Genomic DNA, 18256 nt, shown 5'->3' with positions numbered 1-18256 from the left:
AAATACACAGGTGAACAGATAAACACAGGTGACACCAATAAGATGATGATTAGTCAAGACTGTGAGTGAGGAGGTGCCTAAGGTTGTCGGAGGATAACACCTAGTGGGTCGCTCCGTAAATGCAACCCCCTCCTGTAACACCAAACCAGATGGGATGGCGTATCGCTGCAGAATGCTGTGGTAGCCATGCTGGTTAAGTGTGCCTTGAATTCTAAATAATTCACAGACAGTGTCACCAGCAAAGCACCCCCACACCATAACACCCACTCCTCCATGCTTTACGGTGGGAACTACACATGCAGAGATCATCCGTTCACCCACACTGCGTCTCACAAAGACACGGCAGTCGGAACCAAAAATCTCCAATTTGGATTCCAGACCAAAGGACACATTTCCACCGGTCTAATGTCCATTGCTCGTGTTTCTAGGTCCAAGCAGGTCTCTTCTTATTATTGGTGTCCTTTAGTAGTGGTTTCTTAGCAGCAATTTGACCATGAAGGCCTGATTCACATAGTCCTCTCTGAACAGTTGATGTTGAGATGTGTCTGTGACTTGAACTCCGTGAAGCATTTATTTGGGCTGCAATTTCTGAGGCTGGTAACTCTAATTAACTTATCCTCTGCAGCAGAGGTAACTCTGGGTCTTCCATTCCTGTGGCGGTCCTCATGAGAGCCAGTTTCATAGCGCTTGATGGTTTTTGCGACTGCACTTGAAGAAACTTTAAAAGTTCTTGACATTTTCCGTATTGACTGACCTTCATGTCTTAAAGTAATGATGGACTGTCGTTTCTCTTTGAATATTTGAGCTGTTCTTGCCATAATATGGACTTGGTGTCTTACCAAATTGGGCTATCTTCTGTATACCACCCCTACCTTGTCACAACTGATTGGCTCAAACTCATTAAGAAGGAAAGAAATTCCACAAATTAACTTTTAAGAAGGCACACCTGTTAATTGAAATGCATTCCAGGTGACTACCTCATGAAGCTGGTTGAGAGAATGCCAAGAGTGTGCAAAGCTTTCATCAAGGCAAAGGGTGGCTATTTGAAGAATCTCAAATATAAAATATACTTTGATTTGTTTAACACTTTTTTGCTTACTACATGATTCCATATGTGTTATATCATAGTTTTGACGTCTTCACTATTATTCTACAATGTAAAAAAATGTAAAAATAAAGAAAAACCCTTGAATGAGTAGGTGTGTCCAAACTTTTGACTGGTAGTGTATATTTAAAAAATATATTTTTTCCTTTATTATTTTTCTCTAAACCTACCATCCCTCCCCTAATTGGAGTAAACTAATGGACAACTACATGTAGGCTTATACTTCCAGCTTATACATACTATATACATTTTACGGACACAGTATATTTTACAATAGTTATATTATGTTTGTTTTTAGTCCCATCCTTTAGCTCCACTCAACCCCTCCCATCTATCTCTGAACACCATCCAGTTTTGATTTATATTTGCCATATATTTTTCAATTGTGCTGTGATGTCTCACAAAGGTTCTGAACCTTTCTATTCTCATAGATTCTACATATTGTAAATTAAAAATAAACATTTTTGCTAAGAGTATTATTATATTATTTGTATCACCCAGCAGTGCTTTTTGCAGAGGGGGACATAATTTGGCAGGGGGTCTAGGGGTCCTCCCATCTAAAGCACATTTCCTGCATTTCTACACAATGTAATATGACCCCATGGCCCTTCTAGCCGTCTCTATATACAACAACAAAAAGTAGGCAAAAATGTCCACACAAGATAGGTAAGAGATTATTAAATATGTTTAAGTGATTGATAAAACTGAACTAGATCCATGATAATTCAATAATCAATATTGTGTTGCACCTTTAACCTCTACAGGATCGGTGTCCTGTATCCGGGACGGTTGAGCTAACGTGCGTTAATGTGATTAGCATGACTGTTGTAAGTAACAGCAAACTTTCCAGGACATAGACATGTCTTATATGGGCAGAAAGCTTATAACACCTGTGATTGCTTTATGCCTCTCTCCCATGTCAATATGCCTTGCTTATTGCTGTTTTGGTTATTTGTTATTGTACTATTTCACTGTAGATCCCCCAGCCCAGCTCAACCTTCCATAGATAGCTCCTTTGTCCCACCCCCCATACACGTGGAGACCGACTCAATCGGTGCCTCCAGTGATGCTATCTCTTTCATCGTTACCCAACGCTTAGGTTTACCTCCACTGTACTCATATCCTTCCATATCCTTTTCTGTACATAATGCCCTGAATCTATTCTACAACGCCCGGAAACCTGCCCCCTTTTTTCTCTGTACCCAACGCACTAGAAGACCAGTACTTAAAGCCTTTAGCCGTATCCTTATTCTACTCCTCTTCTGTTCCTCTGGTGATGTAGAGGTTAACCCAGGCCCTGTAGCCCCCAGTATCACTCCTACTCCCCAGGCGTTATCATTTGTTGACTTCTGTAACCGTAAAAGCATTGGTTTCTTGCATGTTAACATCCGAAGCCTCCTCCCTAAGTTTGAGTTATTCACTGCTTTAGCGCACTCCGCCAACCCTGATGTCCTAGCAGTGTCTGAATCCTGGCTTAGGAAGGCCACCAAAAATGCAGAAATGTCCATCCCCAGCTACAACATTTTCCGTCTCGATAGAACTGCCAAAGGGGGTGGGGTTGCAATCTACTGTAGAGATAGCCTGCAGAGCTCTATCGTACTATCCAGGTCTGTGCCCAAACAGTTTTAGCTTCTAATTCTAAAAATCCACCTTTCCAGAAATAAGTCTCTCACTGTTGCCGCTTGCTACAGACGCCCCTCAGCCCCGAGCTGTGCCCTGGACACCATATGTGAACTGATTGCCCCCCATCAAATCAAATCAAATCAAATTTTATTGGTCACATGCGCCGAATACAACAGGTGCAGACATTACAGTGAAATGCTTACTTACAGCCCTTAACCAACAGTGCATTTATTTTTAACAAAAAAGTAAAATAAAACAACAACAAAAAAAGTGTTGAGAGAAAAAAGAGCAGAAGTAAAATAAAGTGACAGTAGGGAGGCTATATATACAGGGGGGTACCGTTGCAGAGTCAATGTGCGGGGGCACCGGCTAGTTGAGGTAGTTGAAGTAATATGTACATGTGGGTAGAGTTAAAGTGACTATGCATAAATAATTAACAGAGTAGCAGCAGCGAAAAAGGATGGGGTGGGGGGGCAGTGCAAATAGTCCGGGTAGCCATGATTAGCTGTTCAGGAGTCTTATGGCTTGGGGGTAGAAGCTGTTGAGAAGTCTTTTCGACCTAGACTTGGCACTCCGGTACCGCTTGCCGTGCGGTAGCAGAGAGAACAGTCTATGACTAGGGTGGCTGGAGTCTTTGACAATTTTGAGGGCCTTCCTCTGACACCGCCTGGTAGTAGAGGTCCTGGATGGCAGGAAGCTTTGCCCCAGTGATGTACTGGGCCGTACGCACTACCCTCTGTAGTGCCTTGCGGTCGGAGGCCAAGCAGTTGCCATACCAGGCGGTGATGCAACCAGTCAGGATGCTCTCGATGGTGCAGCTGTAGAATTTTTTGAGGATCTGAGGACCCATGCCAAATCTTTTCAGTCTCCTGAGGGGGAATAGGCTTTGTCGTGCCCTCTTCACGACTGTCTTGGTGTCTTTGGACCATGATAGTTTGTTGGTGATGTGGACACCAAGGAACTTGAAGCTCTCAACCTGTTCCACTACAGCCCCGTCGATGAGAATGGGGGCGTGCTCAGTCCTCTTTTTTTCCCTGTAGTCCACAATCATCTCCTATGTCTTGGTCACGTTGAGGGAGAGGTTGTTGTCCTGGCACCACACGGCCAGGTCTCTGACCTCCTCCCTATAGGCTGTCTCATCGTTGTCGGTGATCAGGCCTACCACTGTTGTGTCGTCGGCAAACTTAATGATGGTGTTGGAGTCGTGCCTGGTCATGCAGTCATGGGTGAACAGAGAGTACAGGAGGGGACTGAGCACGCACCCCTGAGGGGCCCCCGTGTTGAGGATCAGTGTGGCAGATGTGTTGTTACCTACCCTTACCACCTGGGGGCGGCCCGTCAGGAAGTCCAGGATCCAGTTGCAGAGGGAGGTGTTTAGTCCCAGGATCCTTAGCTTAGTGATGAGCTTAGAGGGCACTATGGTGTTGAATGCTGAGCTGTAGTCAATGAATAGCATTCTCACGTAGGTGTTCCTCTTGTCCAGGTGGGAAAGGGCAGTGTGGAGTGCAATAGAGATTGCATCATCTGTGGATCTGTTGGGGCGGTATGCAAATTAGAGTGGGTCTAGGGTTTCTGGGATAATGGTGTTGATGTGAGCCATGACCAGCCTTTCAAAGCACTTCATGGCTACAGACGTCAGTGCTACGGGTCGGTAGTCATTTAGGCAGGTTATCTTAGAGTCCTTGGGCACGGGTACTATGGTGGTCTGCTTGAAACATGTTGGTATTACAGACTCAGTCAGGGACATGTTGAAAATGTCAGTGAAGACACTTGCCAGTTGGTCAGCACATGCTCGGAGTACACGTCCTGGTAATCCGTCTGGCCCTGCGGCCTTGTGAATGTTGACCTGCTTAAAAGTCTTACTCACATCGGCTACGGAGAGCGTGATCACATAGTCATCCGGAACAGCTGGTGCTCTCATGCATGCTTCAGTGTTGCTTGCCTCGAAGCAAGCATAGAAGTGGTTTAGCTCGTCTGGTAGGCTTGTGTCACTGGGCAGCTCGCGGCTGTGCTTCCCTTTGTAGTCTGTAATAGTTTTCAAGCCCTGCCACATCCGACGAGCGTCAGAGCCAGTGTAGTACGATTCAATCTTAGTCCTGTATTGACTCTTTGCCTGTTTGATGGTTCGTCGGAGGTCATAGCGGGATTTCTTATAAGCGTCCGGGTTAGAGTCCCGTTCCTTGAAAGCGGCAGCTCTACCCCTTTAGCTCAGTGCGGATGTTTCCTGTAATCCATGGCTTCTGGTTGGGGGTATGTACGTACGGTCACTGTGGGGACGACATCATCGATGCACTTATTGATGAAGCCAGTGACTGATGTGGTGTACTCCTCAATGCTGTCTGAAGAATCCCGAACATGTTCCAGTCTGTGCTAGCAAAACAGTCCTGTAGCTTAGCATCTGCGTCATCTGACCACTTTTTTATTAACCGAGTCACTGGTGCTTCCTGCTTTAGTTTTTGCTTATAAGCAGGAATCAGGAGGATAGAGTTATGGTCAGATTTGCCAAATGGAGGGCGAGGGAGAGCTTTGTATGCGTCTCTGTGTGTGGAGTAAAGGTGGTCTAGAGTTTTTTTTCCTCTGGTTGCACATTTAACATGCTGGTAGAAATTAGGTAGAACGGATTTAAGTTTCCCTGCATTAAAGTCCCCGGCCACTAGGAGCGCTGCATCTGGATGAGCGTTTTCCTGTTGATTTATGGCCTTGTACAACTCATTCAGTGCAATCTTAATGCCAGCATTGGTTTGTGGTGGTAAATAGACAGCTATGAAAAATATAGATGAAAACTCTCTTGGTAAATAGTGTGGTCTACAGCTTATCATAAGATACTCTACCTCAGGCGAGCAAAACCTCGAGACTTCCTTAGTAGTTGTTTTTGTGCACCAGCTGTTGTTTACAAATATACACAGACCGCCACCCCATGTCTTACCGGAGTCAGCCGTTCTATCCTGCCGATGTAGCGTATAGCCCGCTAGCTGTATGAAATCCATGTCGTCGTTCAGCCACGACTCGGTGAAACATAAGATATTACAGTTTTTAATGTCCCGTTGGTAGGATAACCGTAATCTTAAGTCATCCAATTTATTTTCAAATGATTGAACGTTGGCTAATAGGATTGATGGAAGAGGCAGTTTACTCGCTCGCCGTCGGATCCTTACAAGGCACCCCGATCTATGTCCACGATATCTCCGTCTCTTCCTCACGCCGAATGACGGGGATTTGGGCCTTGTCGGGTGTCTGTATGATATCCTTCGCGTCCGCCTCGTTGAAGAAAAAATCTTCGTCCAATACGAGGTGAGTAATCGCTGTCCTGATATCCAGAACCTCTTTTTGGTTATAAGAGACGATTGCAGAAACATTATGTACAAAATAAATTACAAATTACGCGGAAAAACACACATAGTAGTACAATTGGTTAGAGGGCTGTAAAACGGCAGCCATCTTCTCCGGCGCTGTTCTTCAGAGTTCGTACTGCTTGGTGACATAAACTGGGATATGCTTAACACCCCGGCCAACCTACAATCTAAACTAGATGCCCTCAATCTCACACAAATTATCAACGAACCTACCAGGTACAACCCTAAATCTGTAAACATGGGCACCCTTATAGATATCATCCTGACAAATTTACCCTCTAAATACACCTCCGCTGTCTTCAACCAGGATCACTGCCTTATTGCCTGCGTCCGTAATGGGTCCGCTGTCAAACGCTCCCTAAAACACTTTAGCGAGCAGGCCTTTCTAATTGACCTGGCCCGGTTATCCTGGATGGATATTGACCTCATTCCGTCAGTAGAGGATACCTGGTTGTTCTTTAAAAGTGCTTTCCTCTCAATCTTAAATAAACATGCCCCATTCAAAAAATACAGAACTAAGAACAGATATAGCCCCTGGTTCTCCTCAGACTTGACTGCTCTTGACCAGCACAAAAACATCCTGTGGCGTACTGCATTGGCATCGAACAGCCCCCGCGATATGCAACTTTTCAGGGAAGTCAGGAACCAATATACACAATCAGTTAGGAAAGCAAAGGCTAGCTTTTTCAAACAGAAATTTGCATCCTGTAGCACTAACTCCAAAAAGTTTTGGGACACTGTAAAGTCCATGGAAAATAAGAGCACCTCCTCCCAACTGCCCACTGCACTGAGGCTAGGAAAGACTGTCACCACCGATAAATCTACAATAATCAAGAATTTCAACAAGCATTTTGCTACGGCTGGCCATGCTTTCCACCTGGCTACCACTACCCCGGCCACCAGCTCTGCACCCTCCGCTGCTGATCCACCTCTATGCGGACGACACCATTTTGTATACATCTGGCCCTTCATTGGACACTGTGTTAACAAACCTCCAAACGAGCTTCAACGCCATACAACACTCCTTCCGTAGCCTCCAGCTGCTCTTAAACACTAGTAAAACTAAATGCATGCTCTTCAACCGAACGCTGCTTGCACCCGCCCACCCGACTAGAATCACTACTCTAGGCGGGTCTGACCTAGAGTATGTGGACAACTACAAATACCTAGGTGTCTGGTTAGACTGTAAACTCTCCTTCCAGACTCACATTAAGCATCTCCAATCAAAAGTTAGATCTAGAATCGGCTTCCTATTTCGCAACAAAGTCTCTTTCACTCATTCTGCCAAACATGCCCTCGTAAAACTGACTATCCTACCGATCCTTGACTTCGGCGATGTCATTTAAAAATAGCCTCCAACACTCTATTCAGCAAATTGGATGTAGTCTATCACAATGCCATCCATTTTGTCACCAAAGCCCCATATACTACCCACCATTGTGACCTGTACGCTCTTGTTGGCTGGCCCTCACTACATATTCGTCGCCAAACCCACTGGCTCCAGGTCATCTATAAATCACTGCTGGGCAAATCCCCGTCTTACCTTAGCTCACTGGTCACCATAGCAACACCCACCCGTAGTCTGCGCTCCAGCAAGTATATCTCACTGGTCATCCCCAAAGCCAACACCTCTTTTGGCCGCCATTCCTTCCAGTTCTCTGCTGCCAATGACTGGAACGAACTGCAAAAATCTCTGAAGCTGGAGACTCTTATCTCCCTCACTAAATTTAAGCGTCAGTTGTCAGAGCAGCTTACCGATCACTGCACCTGTACACAGCCATTCTGAAATTAGCCCACCCAACTACCTCATCCCCATATTGTTATTTAATTTGCTAATTTGCACTCCTGTATCTCTATTTGCACATCATCTTTTGCACATCTATCATTCCAGTGTTAATACGAAATTGTAACTATTTTGCACTATGGCCTATTTATTGCCTTACCTCCATAACTTACTACATTCGCACACACTGTATATATATTTTCTGTTAGTATTTTTGACTTTATGTTTTGCTTACCCCATATGTAACTCTGTGTTGTTGTTTTTATCGCACTGCTTTGCTTTATCGTGGCCAGGTCGCAGTTGTAAATGAGAACTTGTTCTCAACTGGCTTACCTGGTTAAAAATGGAACTGCACTGTCCAATTTACAGTAGCTATTAAAGTGAAACAATGCTATTGTTTGTCGAGAGTGCACAACAACACAACATGTATCATGGCAACTGGTTTGATACATTCACCTCTGAAGGTAAATAATGTACTTACATTCAGTAATCTTGCTCTGATTTGTCATCCTAAGGGTTCCAGAGATAAAATGTAGCATAGTTTTGTTTAATAAAATCCATTTTTATATTCAAATGTAGGAACTGGATTCTACAGTTTGAACCCCTGCTGTCTCTGGCTCCACACCCACCCCGCCCGGCCATCTAGATGTGTGAAAGTGTCACGCCCTGGCTCGGGGGACTCTCGTATATTGAGCCAGGGTGTTAGTTTCTATGTTTTGTTGTGGGTTCTAGGTGATTGTATTTCTTTGTTTGAGTGACTCCCAATCAGAGGTAACGAGTGTCAGCTGTTGGCTCGTTGTCTCTGATTGGGAGCCATATTTAACTATCTGTCTTTCACGTTGTGTTTGTGGTTTCTTGTTCATTTCGGTTTGTGTGAAACCGTAGACGTCACGTTTTCGTTTGTGTTTTTGATCGTGTGATCATTTATAGGAATAAAATATGTTCACCTTCAACGCTGCGCATTGGTCCTCTATGTTAGACGATCGTGACAGAAAGCTAGTTTATAAGATAATGATCCATCATGTATGACATTCCTGGGAGTGTGTAAACTTACATTTTATATTACCATGTCATTTTTTTATGTTCTCTATAGTTGTGTACTTGAACATGTATCAATTTACCAATTAGGCACATTTCGGCAGACTTGATACAAAATAGTCCAGTATTGCTATGCTTCACTGGATCAATCTGAAACTTTGCACACACACACTGCTGCCATCAAGTGGTCAGAATATAAATTGCGCCGAAACTGCAATATTATATTGTGCCCTTTCTCTTGTATTTCAAATATGATCAAAAAAAGAAAACAAGTTTTTTTGTTTGTATTATCTTTTACCAAATCTAATGTGTTACATTCTCCTACATTAATTTCACATTTCCACAAACTTCGAAGTGTTTCCTTTCAAATGGTATCAAGAATATGCATATCCTTGCTTCAGGTCCTGAGCTACAGGCAGTTAGATTTGGGTCTGTCATTTTAGGCGAAAATTAAAAAAAAGTGTCCGATCCTTAACCAATAGCCTAACAAATTAACAACTCTTACAAATAAAGTACAAAGATTGATTGTCTTTAAGACATCCTCTACATCAAATTTCAGGCAGCCAACCCGAGCTGCCTACACACCCGACCCCCACCAGTCTAGTCAATAACTAAACTCTCTCCCCAACACAACTTCCTTCCCATTTTTTTGGAAAACAAAAGTTGAATGAGAACACACATACACCTACACATTAACACACAGAAACAGTACACCCTCCATATAATTCATATCATAGGCCTAATAGTACTGTAGAGCTCTTTTTACTTGCACACAATATAGCTGGGTCACCCCATCCTGCCCCTAGGGGTCCACGGCCCTGTAGTGCCCCAACCCAACACACCACACTCAGCTTTAGGATCTTAGTGAAACATTAATTGTTGGTTTCAGGTGTGCTAGGCCAAGGCCAGAGTGACAACAGTACAGCAGACCCCAAGGGCTAGGACTGAGCAGCCCAGCAGCTAGGTATCTCCCCTGACGTGGGCATGTTTTCAATGCAGACTCCTTTTGTCGTACAGTATTCCATATAAGGCATCCAGACCTTATTAAAGTTGCACAGTACATCCTTAATCTTAAAACAAATGTATTGATACTGTACATAACTTGACATGTCTTCCGTACATTGTGGGAGGATTTTTGTTTCTAGCAGCGCCGGAGAAGATGGCTGCCGTTTTACAGCCCTCTAACCAATTGTACTATTATGTGTGTTTTTCCGCGTTATTTGTAATTTATTTTGTACATAATGTTTCTGCCATCGTCTCTTATAACCAAAAAGAGCTTCTGGATATCAGGACAGCGATTACTCACCTCGTATTGGACGAAGATTTTTTCTTCAACGAGGCGGCCGCGAAGGATATCATACAGACACCCGACAAGGCCCAAATCCCCGTCATTTGCGTGAGGAAGAGACGGAGATATCGTGGACGTAGATCGGGGTGCCTTGTAAGGATCCGACGGCGAGCGAGTAAACTGCCTCTTCCATCAATCCTATTAGCCAACGTTCAATCACTTGAAAATAAATTGGATGACTTAAGATTACGGTTATCCTACCAACCGGACATTAAAAACTGTAATATCTTATGTTTCACCGAGTCGTGGCTGAACGACGACAATGATAACATTCAGCTAGCAGGCTATACGCTACATCGGCAGGACAGAACGGCTGACTCCGGTAAGACAAGGGGTGGCGGTCTGTGTATATTTGTAAACAACAGCTGGTGCACAAAATCAAATACTAAGGAAGTCTCGAGGTTTTGCTCGCCTGAGGTAGAGTATCTTATGATAAGCTGTAGACCACACTATTTACCAAGAGAGTTTATCTATATTTTTCATAGCTGTCTATTTACCACCACAAACCAATGCTGGCATTAAGATTGCACTGAATGAGTTGTACAAGGCCATAAATCAACAGGAAAACGCTCATCCAGATGCAGCGCTCCTAGTGGCCGGGGACTTTAATGCAGGGGAAACTTAAATCCGTTCTACCTAATTTCTACCAGCATGTTAAATGTGCAACCAGAGGAAAACAAAACTCTAGACCACCTTTACTCCACACACAGAGACGCATACAAAGCTCTCCCTCGCCCTCCATTTGGCAAATCTGACCATAACTCTATCCTCCTGATTCCTGCTTATAAGCAAAAACTAAAGCAGGAAGCACCAGTGACTCAAAAAAAGTGGTCAGATGACGCAGATGCTAAGCTACAGGACTGTTTTGCTAGCACAGACTGGAACATGTTCCGGGATTCTTCAGACAGCATTGAGGAGTACACCACATCAGTCACTGGCTTCATCAATAAGTGCATCAATGATGTCATCCCCACAGTGACCGTACGTACATACCCCAACCAGAAGCCATGGATTACAGGAAACATCCGCACTGAGCTAAAGGGTAGAGCTGCCGCTTTCAAGGAACGGGACTCTAACCCGGACGCTTATAAGAAATCCCGCTATGACCTCCGACGAACCATCAATCAGGCAAAGAGTCAATACAGGACTAAGATTGAATCGTACTACACTGGCTCTGACGCTCGTCGTATGTGGCAGGGCTTGAAAACTATTACAGACTACAAAGGGAAGCACAGCCGCGAGCTGCCCAGTGACACAAGCCTACCAGACGAAGCTAAACCACTTCTATGCTCGCCCGAGGCAAGCAACACTGAAGCATGCATGAGAGCACCAGCTGTTCCGGATGACTATGTGATCACGCTCTCCGTAGCCGATGTGAGTAAGACTTTTAAGCAGGTCAACATTCACAAGGCCGCAGGGCCAGACGGATTACCAGGACGTGTACTCCGAGCATGTGCTGACCAACTGGCAAGTGTCTTCACTGACATTTTCAACATGTCCCTGACTGAGTCTGTAATACCAACATGTTTCAAGCAGACCACCATAGTCCCCGTGCCCAAGGACTCTAAGATAACCTGCCTAAATGACTACCGACCCGTAGCACTGACGTCTGTAGCCATGAAGTGCTTTGAAAGGCTGGTCATGGCTCACATCAACAGCATTATCCCAGAAACCCTAGACCCACTCCAATTTGCATACCGCCCCAACAGATCCACAGATGATGTAATCTCTATTGCACTCCACACTGCCCTTCCCACCTGGACAAGAGGAACACCTACGTGAGAATGCTATTCATTGACTACAGCTCAGCATTCAACACCATAGTGCCCTCTAAGCTCATCACTAAGCTAAGGATCCTGGGACTAAACACCTCCCTCTGCAACTGGATCCTGGACTTCCTGACGGGCCGCCCCCAGGTGGTAAGGGTAGGTAACAACACATCTGCCACACTGATCCTCAACACGGGGGCCCCCTCAGGGGTGCGTGCTCAGTCCCCTCCTGTACTCTCTGTTCACCCATGACTGCATGGCCAGGCACGACTCCAACACCATCATTAAGTTTGCCGACGACACAACAGTGGTAGGCCTGATCACCAACAACGATGAGACAGCCTATAGGGAGGAGGTCAGAGACCTGGCCGTGTGGTGCCAGGACAACAACCTCTCCCTTCAACGTGACCAAGACAAAGGAGATGATTGTGGACTACAGGAAAAAAAGAGGACTGAGCACGCCCAAATTCTCATCGACGGGGCTGTAGTGGAACAGGTTGAGAGCTTCAAGTTCCTTGGTGTCCACATCACCAACGAACTATCATGGTCCAAACACACCAAGACAGTCGTGAAGAGGGCACGACAAAGCCTATTCCCCCTCAGGAGACTGAAAAGATTTGGCATGGGTCCTCAGATCCTCAAAAAATTCTACAGCTGCACCATCGAGAGCATCCTGACTGGTTGCATCACCGCCTGGTATGGCAACTGTTTGGCCTCCGACCGCAACGCACTACAGAGGGTAGTGCGTACGGCCCAGTACATCACTGGGGCAAAGCTTCCTGCCATCCAGGACCTCTATACCAGGCGGTGTCAGAGGAAGGCCCTCAAAATTGTCAAAGACTCCAGCCACCCTAGTCATAGACTGTTCTCTCTGCTACCGCACGGCAAGCGGTACCGGAGTGCCAAGTCTAGGTCCAAAAGACTTCTCAACAGCTTCTACCCCCAAGCCATAAGACTCTTGAACAGCTAATCATGGCTACCCGGACTATTTGCACTGCAAACTATTTGCACCCATCCTTTTTACGCTGCTGCTACTCTGTTAAGTATTTATGCATAGTCACTTTAACTCTACCCACATGTACATATTACCTCAACTACCTCAACTAGCCGGTGCCCCCGCACATTGACTCTGCAACGGTACCCCCCTGTGTATATATAGCCTCCCTACTGTCACTTTATTTTACTTCTGCTCTTTTTTTTCTCAACACTTTTTTTGTTGTTGTTTTATTTTTAAAATAATGTTGTTGTTTTATTTTTTTTGTTGTTGTTTTTTTTGTTAAAAATAAATGCACTGTTGGTTAAGGGCTGTAAGTAAGCATTTCACTGTAATGTCTGCACCTGTTGTATTCGGCGCATGTGACCAATAAAATTTGATTTGATTTGATTTGATTTGATAACCAAACTTCCAATTAATGGCAATGCATTTATTAGCCACTATAAATGCTAGGTTACACAGTTTCTTTTGATAACAGTCTCCAGTATCAACATTTCCAAGCAAACAAAAACAGGGAGAAGGGAGAATCTGTAGACATGCTGAGATAAAAGAACATACACTTTGCCAGAATTTAGCCAGCCTTCACAAGACCACAACATATTCAAATATGTCCCCTTTTGTGTTTTACACCTCCAGCAGAATAATACAATTTCTGAGTGCATGATATTCAGTTTCACTGGCATATAGTACATTCAATGGATGGTCTTAAACTGCAGTAATTTATGTCTGAGAGTATATGAACATGACTGGGCATTCTAACATATCTGTATCCATTCATCAAAATCAATAGCGTCTCCCAGGTCTTCCTCACATTTTTGTTTTACATGTTTTGTGTCATCTGGAAAAGCCTCTATCAACCGTTGATACAGTTTGGAAATCAACTTTGGAGGTTTGTCAGACTGCCTTAAAATAGCATCTGGCTTGTCCAGTGTTTGCTGGACAGAGAGAATAAAGTGTTGTATCTGCAAAAATGTACCTAAACTCTGTCACAGACTGGTCTTCCCTGGCTGCCTGACCCTGCTGCGACCCCTGTCACCATCTGATCCTCCTAAAATGAGGCATGACAAAGAATTACCTTCATATACATTTATACATTATATTATCCAAGAATAGAATCAATGGTTCAATAATTGAAATGATCCCAGACTGTAGCTTTAAGCTTAACCTGCTGTCCTGTTGCTACTGTAGGTCTACCCATCAATTCTAGATGGAACTTTGTATAATTCACTAAATATACTGCACAATTCACCCGAGCTCCGTAGACTGGTCTTCCCTGGCTGTCTGACCCTGCTGGGACCCCTGTCACCATCTGATCCTACTAAGACATGATGAGCATAGTGTTGTGTACTGACTGCACTAGAGGGCTGCACCACGGGATGCCTGTGGGACCTGCGGGACTTGCAGGTCCCAACAGAGATCATTGCGGCGCGGTCGGCATTTTTCATGCTGCAGGCGGGAGCGGGCGGTCAGACCCACAGATAATTTTGAAACTGTCCTCTTTCTGCTTTGTATGCATTATCCTACCTATTGTATTAAAAGCACATATTATTCGCATTCACACAATCAGAATTCGCTGCTTAAACTTCAGTACTTACCTCTCCTAGTTGGGCGTGAAAGTTCAAGTGCGCCTACTATGTGTGGTCTCATTAAAATAGAGTAGGCTACCTAGAGGACCACAATGGAAATAAGTCCCAGACATTATTGTGTGTTATCCTCAATGATTTTACTCATGTGCATGAATGGCTTTTTCAAGTTTTATGTGTGCTTGTTTTTTTTTTAATGGTTGAATTATTAAACTAAACTAAACTAAACTACATGGGCGGAGAATCACATGGCAGTTAACTTGAATATGAAATTAACTTAAATATGATTAGACTGTAGTTTACTACAGTGTCTGTAAATAAATATTGATAATGAAAAACAGTGGAGGGTGCTCAACCAACGTGAGTTGAAGTGCAATAATCTTTTTAAATCATCATTGAAAAAGAAAAGGCACAACGCACATATAGGTTAGGCTACTATGGTGAGTGAGCATTGCGCCTTTTTCATTTTCAATAAGTATGGATTACCCATTTATTTGTCTCTGCCTTTAAATCGTCCTCCTAAAAGGTAGGCTATATCCTATAGGCCTACAAATCATAGCAAGTGTCGCTGTCATCATTCTTGCTGCTTCCAGTTCAGTAGCCATACCTGCGAGACCAGGTGCGCATGTGGTCTCAATTAAATAGAGTAGGCTATAGCCTATGTATACATGGGTGGAGAAGCACGGAGCAGTTATCTTTCCAAGGAAATTTACTTCCTAAATAGGCCTATTATTAGGCTATAGTTTATTACCTTGCCTAGTAATAGTCCTAAATATTGATCCGTCTGAAAATCTTCCCACTCCTAAAAGGTAGGCTATAAAAATAGCTCAAGAGAAAGTGCTCACCAACGCTGCTCTCTTCAAACTGCATCTAGCATATTGGCTGATATAGACCAGAAATACAATGTAAGGGCCATGTAAGAATCTCTGGTAATTAAGTGTTAGGCATTTGATATTGCCTATAGGGCGCAAAATTGGGGATGAAACATTAGCTAATGTTACATGTCAGTTACAATACTATCTCAGCACTGCAAATAAACACTAGTTCAGTTTTTTTGCTGTTAAGTTAAACAGCAGTTACCTTGCCAGCTACATCAGTCAACTAAAGAGTAGCCAGTTTCTGTTCTGCTTCTTTTTACAACTCGGTGAAAGAGCGCAACACATACTCTCCTGTGCTGGTCCAGCCAGCCTTCCAGAAGCTTTGCCTTCACACAGCCTGTCAGCCCGCTCTGTGGTGTCTGCGGTCCTAAATCCAGTCGGATAAACACTTCGTTTCTATCGTAGTCCATGTGAGTTTTAATGACATTATGAAGGGCAGCTCTGAACAGTTGAAACTGGAATTTAAAGAGCTGATTGACTCTCTGCTAGTCATTAACAATAAACCCATCATATCTGGCCCGTGCCCTTTCTGAATCGTGGCATTGAATGCTTTAGCAGGATTCTTGCTCTTCACAACTGGCTACGTGATTATTGCAGCTCAATGGGTGTAATTTTTGTTGACAATTTTGATACCTTTTGGAAACAAAACACGTTTTATAAGGAGGATGGGATCCACCCAAATCATTTGGGTTCCTGGATCCTTTCACAGCATTATAAGGCTGCGTTGAGACAATGACTTAACAATGACCCAAGCCCAGCTCAGCTAATCCCTACCATTGTGATGCAGAGTTGTCAAAACGCTTCAGCAAATGTACATTACACCAGGGGCGTCGCTAGACACAATATAAGTAACCTAATGTATGTCCCTCTAACTGCCCTGAATGCCTCTGCTGATCCTACAGCTATTGTATGCAGTAATCATGTGCCTAAGAACCAGATTTATACGGTTAGCACTGAGCCGGTGTGCCCAAGGAGGAAGTCCACTGTGTGCAGCTCACCCTGCACTAACATAAAGAACATGAGCACATCTACTGCTGCTAAGCTTCCCAGTGAAGCAATAAAAACAAGTAAGCATCCCAGAAGAAGAGTGCTCAAAATAGCCCACGTTAACATTAAGCTTAAGAAACAAGGTTTATTAAATCAATAATTTGCTAGTAACAGATGACATTAATATTCTGACTATCTCTTAAACTCACTTAGATAATACATTGGATGATACAGTGGTAGCAATACAAGGTTATAACGTTTACAGAAAATATAGAAATGTCAATGGTGGAGGTGTTGCTGTTTATATTCAGAACCACATTCCTGTGAAGATTAGAGAGGATCTCACGTTAAATACTGTTGAAGTAATATGGCTACAGGTTCATCTGCCTCACCTAAAGCCCATTCTGGTGGGAAGCTGCTATAGACCACCAAGTGCTAACAGTCAGTATCTGGATAACATGTGTGAAATGCTTGATAATGTACAGTATGTGATATCAATAGAGAGGTATACTTTCTGGGTGATTTAAATATTGACTGGCTTTCATCAAGTTGCCCACTCAAGAGAAACCTTCAAACTGTAACCAGTGCCTGCAACCTTGTTCAGGTTGTCAGTCAACCTATCAGGGTAGTTACAAACAGTACAGGAAGTAAATCATTAACATGTATTGATCATATTTTTACTAATGCTGCAGAGATTTGTTTGAAAGCAGTATCCAAATCCATTGGATGTAGTGATCACAATATAGTAGCCATATCTAGGAAAACCAAAGTTCCAAAGGCTGGGCCTAATATTGTGTATAAGAGGTCATACAATAAGTTTTGTAGTGATTCCTATGTTGTTGATGTAAAGAATATATGTTGGTCCGTGGTGTGTAATGAGGAGCAAACAGACACTGCACTTGACACAGTTATTGTCACGATTCTCTAAAGCAGAACCCAGAAGCAGACCAGGACAAGTCGAGTTGAACAAATGTGAGTATTTATTTACAGACTCAAATGTGGAAGCAGAATAATCCAGGAGACGGAGCGGGCAGCGGAGGTGAGTTGGTGGGAGTGAATAGGCAGATCCAATGGTGTCACAGAAGCCACCGACGACCAGGCAGGGGTGGGGTGAATGTTCCGGGAGAATGACTGTAGACAGAGTAAACGGAGGTGAGTACACGGCAAGCAAAAAGTAGAGAACAACAAAACTAACTCTAGTAAACTTGAGGCTGATACGCTGACACAACATACTGTTCATGGCTAACGATCCGGCAGGGAATGGATGTCAGGTCAGAGCTTATGAAGTGGAGAGGTGATGATCAGGACCAGGTGTGCAGATAGCTGATGAGATGCAGGTGCGGGTAATCGAGAGATCTCCCGCCTAGCCTCGTCACCCGGCAACCAGTTCAGGAACCTCAGGAAACAGACTCCAAGACAGAAAATAGGCAACTCAGGCAAAAACAGACTCAGGAAGCGGGATTCATGACATTTATGAAATTGCTTATTCCAGTTACTAATAAGCATGCACCCATTAAGAAAATGACTGTAAAAATTGTTAAATGCCCGTCGATTGATGAGGAATTGAAAAATTGATGCAAGCAGTAGATTTAAAAAACAGATAAAAATACACCTTACGGAACAGCGGGAACTGTTAAGCAACACAAACGTAGGCACAGACACAGACACATGCATACACACACGTACACATGGATTTTGTGTTGTAGATATGTGGTAGGGGCCTGAGGGCACACACTTAGTGTGCTGTGAAATCTATTATGAATGTATTGTAATGTTTTTTTAAATGTATAACTGC

Source organism: Coregonus clupeaformis, chromosome 24 (assembly GCF_020615455.1).
Source record: "Coregonus clupeaformis isolate EN_2021a chromosome 24, ASM2061545v1, whole genome shotgun sequence".
Lineage (NCBI taxonomy): Eukaryota > Metazoa > Chordata > Actinopteri > Salmoniformes > Salmonidae > Coregonus > Coregonus clupeaformis.
Note: the sequence above shows the minus strand (reverse complement) of the source record.